Source organism: Spinacia oleracea, chromosome 3, assembly GCF_020520425.1.
Source record: "Spinacia oleracea cultivar Varoflay chromosome 3, BTI_SOV_V1, whole genome shotgun sequence".
In the NCBI taxonomy this organism is placed as follows: Eukaryota; Viridiplantae; Streptophyta; class Magnoliopsida; order Caryophyllales; family Amaranthaceae; genus Spinacia; species Spinacia oleracea.
In genome coordinates, this window is record NC_079489.1 from 15,354,834 (window position 1) to 15,367,125 (window position 12,292).

A 12,292-nucleotide genomic window follows, 5' to 3' on the forward strand; every position below is an offset into this window, starting at 1 on the left:
CAGAAATTTTGTTCCTCCATCGTCGAACTATGGTACTAAGGTGGAAGAATGTGGTGTTACGGTCTCCATTTTTAAGCCATTCAACACGTGATTTCTGGTACCAAAGAGTTTCCTCTCGATCAAGGATAGCATCTAGCTCATGTCTCAGCTTTGACTCAAGTTTGAGGAGGCCACGGTCTGTACAGTTTGATAACACCTTTTGTATCCCTGCTATTCTAGCTAATAACAAGCGTTTTTGTTGAAAGATGTTGCCAAAGACTTCTCTGTTCCAGAGTTGAAGCTCCTTAGATACCTTAGCCAGAGTAGGAACAAGGGGCTCATTCTTATTCCATTTTGCAGTGATGAACTCTTGAAAGTTCTCATGAGAAAGCCATGTAGCCTGGAACCGAAAGGGGCGGTTCACTACATGAATAGGAGCAAAACCGTTGGGTGAGATCAAGAGGGGGCAATGGTCCGAATGTGTAGCCGGGAGATGCTTGACCTTCGCCTGATCAAACCTTAGTCCCCATTCTCTATTACACAGAGCTCTATCCAATCTAGCACTTGAACGAGTTTCCGGGCTTAGCCCACGAGACCAAGTATGAGCAGCACCCATAAATTCGACTTCAATCAAGTCCATATCATCCACCCACTCATTGAACCTGGCTGAGCGTCTAGTAGTCTCTGGTGAGGAGCGGTTACGTTCATGAGAAAATCGTGTTTCATTAAAATCTCCAGCAATCAACCATGGTTGGTTGTGAGAGGCTGCAAAATCTTGTAATTCCTGCCAGAGTTCCTGTCTTTTGGTGGGGTCAGGACTCGCATAAACTGCAGTGAAGTACCACGGAATCGCTCCCACTTTAGTGATGTTCATCGTGATGTGTTGGCTGTGTTGAATAATTGGCTCGACTGAGACAATTTCTGGTCTCCAGTATACCCAAATACCCCCGCTAAAACCAACTGCGTCAACACGAGAGTGCCCTGTGTAACCTAAAGATGAGGCAATTTTTGTGGCCTGACTGCCTCCCATATGAGTTTCTACAAGAGCAATCACATTAGGTTGATGCGTTCGGACCATGTCCTTGAGAGCAGAGACAAAAGTTCGGCTGCCCGCGCCTTGCACATTCCATACCAAGCAAGAGATTGGTAGCGAGTCCGGAGCTAAGATTGGGGTTCTTTCTTCCATAGAAACAGGAGTGGAGGGGAGAGATGTCATATATGCTTGACTTATTAGTCTCAACATTCGTTGAATATCATTGGGGATCATCATGGTCATCACCAACTCCGGAGGCGTCGAGATTGGTGGTAGCCATGAGTCTATCCTTACTTCCATTATGTGGGTCAGGAGGTTCGAATTCACCAGATATGGCATGTCCATTGTGTGTCCCACAAATAAAGTTTTCTCCGGGGGTACTGTCAGTTTGATGACTTTGGATGGTTGGAGAGACATGAGAAATTGATTGTGAATGGCTTGGTTGTGCATCTTTCTGCTTGTCAGTGTCGTTGATGGGCAAATTGGTATCCTGTGTGGCTTGGAAAACAAGCAGTGAATTTTCTTTTCCCAATCCTGCAGCTGCAATACTCGTAACAATGTGTGGTTGACGAGTATTTTGATCGATGTCTGCTAGTACCGTGTTTAGGTATTTAGTTTGGGATCTTTTTTTGGCTTGATATATTTTGGTAGTGTTTTTGGCAGCTTTTGGGATAGATTGATTTGGTGCTTTGTTTCCTATATTAAAGGATAGATTTTTGGCTGGATTTTGGGAATTTTCTCCTAAGTTAACTGTATTATAGGAGTTTGTCACACATACAATCTCTTGGGGATCATTATCTTTATTTCCTTGACCAATTCCCTCTAAATCCTCTATTTCCTTTTCCCCTTGATTCTCTAAGATTGCGAATCTTGAACCAGTCCCTTCTTTTGCGCCTACAGTTCCGTTAGAATTGGACTTTCCTAGATTGCTATTTCCATGGTTTTTTTCCGGTCCCTTAGCTCCGTTTACCAGTGTTTTTCCGGTGCTAACATTCGATGTCTCAACTCTAGGTGACCTTTTACGGACTGGCTTTTTAACTAACATCCATGAGCCGTAGACCTCCTGTTCTTCAGGTCGTGCTTTGGGGGGTTGTTCAATAATAGAGGTATTTCGTAGCTGATTGTTAATCATCATTAAATCATCCATTGGGTCAATGTTTCCTGTTGGACAGTGCTCACCATTGTGCCCCATTCTCCCACAATTGTAGCAGATCATACGTATCCCCTCATACTGTATCTTCCAAATGCGTCCTTTTAACCAAAACTTTGACAGAAGAGGTTTGGTTAAGTCAATCTCCACACTCAATCGGGTAAATTGGCCTCTGTCTGCTCTGGCTGTACTTCTGTCTACTCGTAGGACTTTTCCGATTTTTGATCCAATTTTATTCAAAAAGTTGGCATCAAAATACTCAACTGATAGGTTTGGTATTCTCACCCAAGCAGTGAGGGCTTTAATCGGGGCTTCATCTGGCACAAAGTTAGGTATCCATTTACGGATAGTGAGATAGCAGTCATCAAGTAGCCATGGTCCTTGAGTGAGGACATAGTTGTAGTCTGCTTCATTAGTGAATCTTGCTATGAAGTATTTGCAACCGATATCCGTGAGCGCAAGGTCTCCACGAATACTCCATTTCTTTTTCAATCTGCGCATAAGTCCCATATAGCCTAGGTTGCCATCAAACATCTTGATGATTAGAGTGTTCTTCCATGGCTGTCTCATCCTCTTTTTTTCTTCTTTGGTTAGCAAGATAGCAGGGCATTGATCATTAATGGAATCGTCATCTGGAGCTGTGTCATCATCGGACACATCATCCTCATCCTCCTCACCAAATTGGACTATTTGAGTGTTAATTGGTGGATGGGATCCTCCTTTTAGCATATCACGAAAGGAAGGGGGCTGTACTCCCTGGTTTGGTTGTTCGTCCGCCTCTATTGGTGCAGCCTCATTCATCGTTGTGTCTTCTGGGTTGTTCCGATCAAAGATCAAATGGGTGATCTTTCGTTTTGGTTTTTTCTTTGATCTTGTCAATTGATCGTTCTCCTCAATTGATTTGGGTTTTTCTGTTAGGGTTTCCATAGAGAGAGATTTTTGCAAGATGAGATATGATGGCTTGTTGGTATACGGAGTCATCTAAAGGAATTATGGAAGGCTGGAAGCCACTTCTTGTAGAGTAGTGGTAGACTTTAGTACGGAAGTATTATTTGTCCGTACATCAATGAAATACATTTTTTGTTGTAAATATTTTAAGTAAAAATACTAATGAGTGTTATGCAGAAGACATTGATTTTAAAGAAAAAAATATTTTACACGCCTGTTCTTTGTTTATGAATCATTTAAAAAAGGAAAAATTGATATTATCGGTCCCAACTATGGCCGATTTACTTTAAAAGGTCCCAACTTTTGATTATGTCAGGGTGGTCCCAACTATAGAGAGTGTTTTCCAAAAATGGTCCCTTAGTTAAAATTAAGTGCTAAATAACTTAATTAACACTCATATCTCTCGTGCAATAATCATATTTTTTAATTAAATGAAGTAAATGGAACAGTATGATATGCTTAAATCAACTTAATTAATAGTTTAATAAACCAAAGGACCATTCTTGGAAAACACACCTTAAAGTTGAGACCACTCTAGAATAATCAAAAGTTGGGACCTTTAAAAGTTAAACGGCCATAGTTGGAACTGTCAATATCAATTTTTCCTTTAAAAAATCTGATTCAAGTCATCAAAACATTCATTTTTAAACGAACATTATTTTTTGGAAATATCTTTGACATAAATCAAAATAAGTCCGGTCATACTCCACATCAGAGGGTTGGCAAACCCTGTGGGTAACTGAATCATTGCCCAAATTTGAAGACGCACGCGCAAGTTTTGATAGACCTGAATAATAGAAGAACAATGCAATTTTATAATTGATTACATTAATCAGAATTGTACAACTATATTTGCGACATTCCATATCTTTCACTTATTTTTTTGGTAGAACCCTTATTTCTACCCCTCATATTTTGTGGGATCTCTCTTCTTAACTTATGCACATACTACCTCCGTTTCAAAATGTTATTTACACTTTTCGTTTTAATCCGTTTCATAATGTTCTTTACTCTTTGTTTTATTCTATTTTTGGACATGAAAATTTACTACCTTACCTTTCTTACCCCACAATATTTACAATTTTTCATTCATTTTCTCTTACTTTATTTATTTTTTCGTACATTCACCCACATTTTTACACATTTTTCTTACTTTATCCATATTTTATTATATTCAACCAACTTTTCTACTTTTGTATTAATATTTGTGCAAATAGTAACTCTAAAGATCTTTATGAAACAAATGTATTATTAAATACATCATCACTTGATTTTTCATTACACATCGAGATTTTTCTGTAGTAACCTCTAATAATAATCTCACCAGCTCATTTATTTTTGGAGTTGGGAAATTCTGTAATGATCCTATACATTAGAAGCTATAAGTGGTTATGGTAAACTAATTTGTCCCTTTTGAAGTGATTTTTGTTACTTACTGTTGGCGTTCGATTATCAAATGAGCTCGGGTTGCAGCATCTAAGGGCAAGAGTTGGAGAGTGCTCAACTTGACTCGAACATTTTGCACTCATGCTCCACTCTTTCTCTTTATTCACTAAGCTCGTTAAATTTGCTCGTAGCTTGACTTGAACTCGTTAATTAAATTTTGGAGCTCGAGAATGCTTAATTACTACGGAGTAATTTTTTCTCTTAAATTTCGTGAAAATTTAAAACATTCATTTTTTTTTTTGGTGAAAACAGCATGACTAGAGGAGTTTACATTTCGGCGTTACGCCTATTACAATCCGAAAGGACTAAATTTAAACAATAACTAGGAGGAATAGCCAAATATGTAGTTACATTAACATCCAAAGAAGCATTTCTCCCCTTCCTTGCTAGAGCATCTGCCAACTTGTTCCTGTCTCGATCAATGTGGAGCAATCTAGCCTCGTGGAAAGATTGGTATAACTCCCTACATTCATTTAAAATGCTAAAGTACATGTCAGTTTCAAAATCAGTTTTGTTGAACAGATCAACTGCCTTTTAGCAGTCTGTGAAGATAATGATCTTGTTGTAGTCTTCCTTTAGAGCGCACACCATTCCCTCTTTAATCCCAATGAGCTCCGCTTGTAGAGGGTTGAGTGTATAGGTTTGTTTTTGAAATCCCTGCAACCAGTTACCTGCAAAGTCCTGTAATACTCCTGCCACACTTGATATACATCTAGGAGTTATGAAAGAAGCATCTACATACACATGGACAAACCCCAGACAGTGGTTACCACTTTGATGGTTGGGTCTTGGTTTCTCTATGGCTATAATGGGTTTCCTAATAGCTATGAATTCCTGAGCTAACCTAACAGCTTTGTCTATGAGTATTTGGGGTGATTGGCTTACTTTGTTCGAAAACACCAGGTTGTTCCTCTGTTTCCACAACTCAAAACACACAAAGACAAACAAGATATTCCAACTAATCCCTCCTCTCCTATGATTAAGGCCTAAGTTCGTTCTAATCCATGTCCTAATGTCCCCCTGGCGCATGTTAAGGTCCATATTCAGATCATCCCACACCCCCCTAGCCACTACACAATCACGCATGACATGGATGGATTTTTCCTCCTCGTGGCCACAGGGTAAACAAAGTGGATCATTTACAATGCCTCTTATGTGCAAGAGATGACAATGTGGGATTCTATCCCACCAAAGGAGCCAAAGAAAAAATTGAAGTTTGGGAGGTACGTTAGCTTTCCAGATCCAGTCAAGGTTTGGTTGGTTTGGGTTCATGGTGGCTGCTGTATAGGCTAGAGATGAGGAGAACTTCCCTTCAATGACAAAGGGGGAGATGGGGGTGTCAATTTGAGTTTGATTTGGTTTTGGAAGTGAGTGTATGCGATGTAATATCTCAGTGGGGATGGTGATAGTCAGGTGATCAAAAGTCCAATGTCCTTCTACAATACAGGTGCTCAATAGTCTGTGTTCTTCGTCCTCTGTGATAGGGCCATAAATTAGGCTTCTAAGAGTCCCACTTCCTATCCAATTGTCATTCCATAACGAGATGCTATCCCCTCTGCCTATATGCCATAAGCTCTTTGAACTTAGAAAATTCCACCCTTTGCCAATGCTTTTCCAGAGAGTGGAACCTTTCTTGAAACTAGTAACATAGTTGTTGTGCACATATTTGGAGTGGATACACTGGACTGCTAAATTGGTAGGTCCTCTACACATCTTCCAGCCTAACTTGGCCATGGCTATGGTATTCATAATGTTATGGCTTCTAATTCCCAACCCCCCATTCTCCTTTGGCCTAAAGGTAGTCTCCTTGCCTACTAAGTGAATTTTGTTTTTCCCCTCTACTTCACCCCATAAGAAGTTGTTACAAATCCTATCTAGATCATTTAGGGTTGAAATTGGGAGGAAAGTAGCCTGCATGTAGTAAGTTGGAATAGTATTCAGAGTGGATTTAATCAAACATAGTCTACCTGCTCTCGATAGGAAGTTAGCTTTCCAATTTGCAAGTCTAGATCTGACTTTGTCAACAATGAATTGGACTTCCTTCCTTTTAGGCTTCATGTGAGAGATTGGTATCCCTAAATACATCCCTAGATTCTCACTCTCCCTCACATTTAGGGTCTCCTGGAAGAGGTTTTTTGTTTCCTGACAAGTGTTTGGAGAGAAAGTGAGTCTACTCTTATCCTCATTTATCTTTTGGCCAGAAACTGAGCAGAAGAAATCTAGGGTGTCACGGACGGCAAAAGCAGTTGACTCATCTACTCTACCAAACAAGATCAGGTCATCAGCAAAGAGTAGATGTGAGATGGGCACTCTTTTAGCCCCTACAAGGAAAGGAGTCCACTGCTTAATGTTACAGGCTTGGGTTATACTGGCAGACAACGTTTGGAGGCAAATGTTAAATAAGTATGGGGACATAGGGTCTCCCTGCCTTAGCCCTCTCGAATGCTCAAAAGAAGTGGATTTCCTACCATTGACCAGAATGGAAGAGGAGGCTTTCGAAACACAATCCATGATAAGCCTTACTGTATCAAGGTCAAGACCAATGTTAACTAGACATTCCCTCACAAACCCCCATTCTAGCCTATCATAAGCCTTTTCAAGATCGACTTTCAAAGCAAACCAACCCCATTTTCCCTTTTTCTTGTGCATAGAATGAAGAATTTCCGATGCCACCACTAGGTTAATATCAGGCCCCCTACCTTTAATAAAACTATTCTGGTTGTTAGAAATCCAAGTAGGCAGGTGGGGCTTCAACCTATTCACTATAATCTTGGTTACCACCTTGTACACCGTATTGCACAGACTAATTGGTCTAAAGTGTTTAACAAGCTCAGGATTTTTCTGTTTTGGTATTAGGCAGATTAGAGCATGACATATGTCTTTAGGTACCCTCCCTTCCTTAAACCAAGATTTTATATGTTGACAAACTTCCTGACCCACAATTCCCCACGTTTTTTGAAAGAAAATTGGGTGAAACCCATCCGGGCCTGGGGCTTTGATTGGTTTCATGGAGAAAAGAGCGTTTTTAATTTCCAAATCCGTTGGGATGTGCCCAATATTTATAGTACTAGAGCTTGACTGGAAACTAGGGTTGATGTTGGGCTTTTCTGTGGTATACAGATCAGCAAAAAAGGAGTCAATAAGAGTCCTAATCTCCCCCTGAGTTGAAAAAACTTGCCCTACATTATTCGACAGAGACCTGATCCTATTGCTTTGCCTACCAATTATAACCGATTTATGAAAGAAAGCCGTATTCCTTTCTCCTTTAGATAGCCAATCTGTCCTACTTTTCATCAGCCATCACCGTTCCTTTTCAACCTCGAACTCTCCCTCCAAACTGACCTCCTTCAAATTCTAAAACATTCATTGAAAAACTGTTATTTTAAGTTCCCAATAGTTAGTTTAAAAGTGAAAATCATAGTTTCAAAATTAATCTTCGATTATAAGTAATTTTCTAGAATAATAAACCTTTAAAGCTTGAACCAAATTTATTTTCAAGATTTAAAATTATACTCTCTCCGTCCCAAATTACTCGTTACACTTATTTTTACACAAAATTTTAGATGATAAGTGGTTGTTTGATTATTAATTAACTGTTATTTTATTGAAAAACAAGATGTAATAGGAGTTAGTGGGGATATTTTTTTTTAATTGAACGAGAGAGGGTGTGAGGACAAAAAAAAAATGAGTGGAAAGAGAAAAACAATATAATAATTATGGGGTTATTCCTAGTTTAGAAATGTAAGTAATTTAGTGTAATCCCCCGTAATTTTATACATTTCATTTATATATTTTACCGTATATTTAATATATTTAAATAAGAATTTATGAATTTTGGAAATAAATATATAATTAACATATATTTATTTATTACATATTAATATTTTCAACGATTTACGAAATCGAAAATGATTTTAGAATTTTAAGTAGAAAAGAATTTGAATTACGAAAATTGATTGAATTTAGAAAACGATCCTATTCAGTTTTGGATTCGAATCATAAAAGCTAAATCCTAATTCTAGCCCACTTGGGAAAGCCCAATATTAAAACCCAAAACTCAAACCCTCCCTTTACTCTAATTCACGTAAAACAAAAATAAAAAAAATAAACAAAGCCAAAACCCCATTTGAACTTCACGTGAAAACGCAAAAGAGAAAAAAAAAAGAAGCAAAACCTATCTCTCATTCAAACTCACGTAAACTAGCAAACCCTCAAACCTTGGTACTCTCTGCCCAGCCACCAGCCACCATACACCCGCCGGACCTCCACCGTCCTCGTCACAGCCGGTAAGCTCTTCTCCGTCGTCCTTCCTTTTCTCTTTCGTTCCCCTTTTCTTTTCGTTCTTCTTTCTTCGTTTTCACCCCTCCTCACGTGATTATGCTTGAACCTCGCACAGCCCCAGCCGCCGACCACCTACCGCCGCCGCGACCGCCAGCTGCACGGTAACCTTCTTCTTCTCCTTCGTTCTTCTTCCTTTCTCTTTCGTTCGTTTCTTGCAGCTTCGCTACCCTTCTCACGATCTTTTTCGCTCTTGCTCTCCTCGCTCGTTTTGGTTTTTGCGTAGCAGCAACCGAGTCGCGCCACCCTCTCCTTGCTGTCGCCGAGCAGTGCTGCCGCCTCCGGCCGCGCCTCACCGCCTGCCGCCGTCGTCCTCTCTCGTCGGTTAACTCTTAAAACCCAAAGCTAATCTTTTTATATCATATGTATTAATTTAAATATTGTTGGAGTGAATTAAAATTATGATTTTTAAGATTTATTTACTTATTTCAGATTTTAATATTTTATGATTAAATTATTAATTTTCAGATTTCATACATTGATTGAAACGAGAATTTAAATTAGTTAAAGCGGGAATTCTAAGTTTTTAATGATGTTGGATCATGGTAGAATGATTTGGAATGATTAAAACTATTATTTTTATATTCTAAGCGTGGTAATTTGGTGTTGGGGAAGTTTTTAAACAAATTTATATGCTTGAAATTTAAAGTACGATGTTTGCAAAGAATTTTCAACGGATTTCAATCACTAATTCAATAATTATGATGCTAAGAAATCAAATACTCAAGTTTTGATATTGGGGAAAGTTCTAAATATGTTTAGGATGTATTTAGAATGCTTTGTTATTGTTGTGAATGTTTAGAAGTTGATTGTGAATCCTTGTTGGTTGTTTTAGGCGGAGAATTCTCCTTAGGCGACTTTTGAATTATTAAAGTGGTCTTGCAGTTTGTTTACACAAGGTACGTACATACCTGTGTGCTTGGAATGTGTGCTAATTGTTGAAACCATGTTGAATTATTGATGAACTTGGTTATGTTGATGTTGTTGATGAACTTAGTCAGGTTGAAATTGCATGTTTGATACTGTTGGATGAACATATTAAACCTTTATTGCATATTGAGGATTATAACATGTTAGTATGGAAGATTGATGCAAACATGTTTGATTGGGAACACTAGATTATTTAGTATATAATTCAGATCAGTTAATTGTTGTTCCCTTTTTAGCTTTTCACTACTTTATGAGGGCGGAGGACCTTATTTAGTAAGTTGAAACCTTATACCCATATTCAGGGGTTGATCAGTATTAAAGAAAAGATTGGAGTTAATTGGAATGAGTCTTGTTTGATGCCTTTGTGGTCACTTACTCAATTCCAAGATAAAAACAGTTATAAATAAATGTGAGTTGCATGCCTTATGTGATTGTTGAGTCATAACAGGGTGTCAATTTGTAAATCATGTAAAGTGAAACTGAGTAGCAATAGCTTTAGACTGTGCACGTCTAAAGTGACGGACAAACAGGAGTTGGGGTTCATGGTGGTAGCCCATGGCCTTTCATTCGGACCGGATTGATCACCGCGTCCTATTTTCAGTCAAACGTTCCTCGATATCGCAGGTCACTGAGGTTACGGAGTCGCGCACGTACCTCGCTTAGCTAGAAAACTCGGTCCATTGCCTATTTCAATTAAAATAATATTATTGTTATAAAAGTCTAGTCCAGTCTAGCCTAGTCTAGTTAAGTATGGTCGTCAGATTATCATGCTTTGTCTGCCCTTAATTATGTTTAATAGTATCATGTTAGGATTATTATTGTTTTAGTATGTAGTACTCAGCTTTGCTGATTACGTGCTTTGTTTGTGTGTGTTGATCATGGCTATGCCTTATTGATCCTGTGATGACCCAACTTTGGTGAGCAGTCTCTAAGGATCAATAAGCGTTGCCCATCTACAGGTTTGAAGATGATGCATCATTGGGATCGGGATTAGAGAGCTTGTAGTTATATTTGTTTTATTAAGTGATTTGGGTTGTTAACTTATATTTGAAAGTTGTCGTACTATTCGTATTTCCTTATTTCCGTTAATTGGTTTTGGACTTAGTATGTAATCGATTATTTATGAACCTAAAAGTTAGTTTTATGTTTTCCGCTGCAAAATTCTGAATAAGCCGTACGTTTTCACACGGGCGACAATGCCTTGATAATTCTCTATAGTTATATTTATAAAAGGGTTGTTTTAGAAAAAGGGAATTGTCGGGGTGTTACATTTAGGACGGACGAAAAAAGAAAGTGTAACAAGTAATGTGGGACGGAGGGAGTAGTAGAAATTCGGGATTGGTTTAACAAAATTTTAAATTCATTCACCGAGTTAATAAAATCCCAAAACTATAATATCAATTAGTTTCAAAAGAAATTTTTAATACCAAATTAAGAAAATAATTTATGCTTAACAACACACTGAGAGCTGCTTGAAATCAGGGTTAGTACAGATCAGATCAGATAAGGAGAAATAAGGTGAACTAAATGGGGCCTAAGAAGGAATTGTTGTACACAACTCTATTAACATAAGTTGTACAAACTCTAAATTAAGAAGGATGTACAATAAATATTATAAGGCAAAAGTTATCTTAAAATACCTATACGTTAATCTAATAGTAAAAAAGTCGTTTATTGTTGAAGGAAAATTTGTTTGAAAGAAACTTTTACGAGGACGACTTTGTAATTAAGAAGGAACCTTATATAAAATAAAAGAGGTAAAATGAGACCTTACTTGAATTTATTGTTGTTGACCGAGACCTTCAATCGAAAAATGATCATTGATCATCACTTTCCAGTGTTGACTCATCATGTGCTAGTCATGTGACCTTAAAAAACAAAAAAGAAAGCCCCATTTCCCTCCAATTTTAGTCCTCCTTATTGTAATTTATTAAAAATGACCTTTTATGTAGTAATCTTTGTGAGGAAGGACTACCTGAAATCACATTTCTCCACTTGCCTCCATTTCATCCTTTTCTCTTCTCCAAGTCTTGCATCCAATCACCATCTTGCCACCCACCCACGACCCCTTTTCCCCCCTTTTTTTTCCCGGCCTCTAATTCCAAACTCCCTTTATTTTTCCATTTCACATCTCTCTCCTCCGAGAATATGAAGTATGAGAAGGCGAGGAAGAAGAAAAAAGGTAATTAAGAGGCAGAGATTAATGACCATTTGGCTATTTTTTTAAAAGTCTATGCGAATATTTTCGTTTGTACTCAGTTTCATTTTTGTGGAAGAGTTTAGTTAGTTAGGTTTAGGTATGGTTAATCTCGTGTATGAAATATAAAATGCAATGTGTGGATATAATGCCGTTGTAATTTATGAAGTATGAAATACAATGTATGGATACTACAACTTTGATAACGTAAACTGTCATGAATAATATTGATTTCCACAATCTTTTTGTGAAATAGTTATCTTTAACCCCG

The 12,292-nt window shown here is 38.0% G+C and overlaps 1 long non-coding RNA gene across 2 annotated transcripts; it reads left to right on the forward strand.

The window, feature by feature from the left end:
• Window positions 1-8,796: 8,796 nt before the first annotated feature.
• On the forward strand, window positions 8,797-11,004 carry LOC110797255 (uncharacterized). 2 transcript variants are annotated; one of them, XR_008931401.1, is made up of 5 exons: window positions 8,797-8,842; window positions 8,953-8,998; window positions 9,124-9,218; window positions 9,730-9,793; window positions 10,750-11,004. It is a non-coding gene; the product is annotated as an uncharacterized lncRNA (long non-coding RNA). The 2 variants fall into 2 exon arrangements; XR_008931402.1 differs by having other exon boundaries at window positions 8,804-8,842; window positions 9,121-9,218.
• The last annotated feature ends 1,288 nt before the right edge of the window (window positions 11,005-12,292 follow it).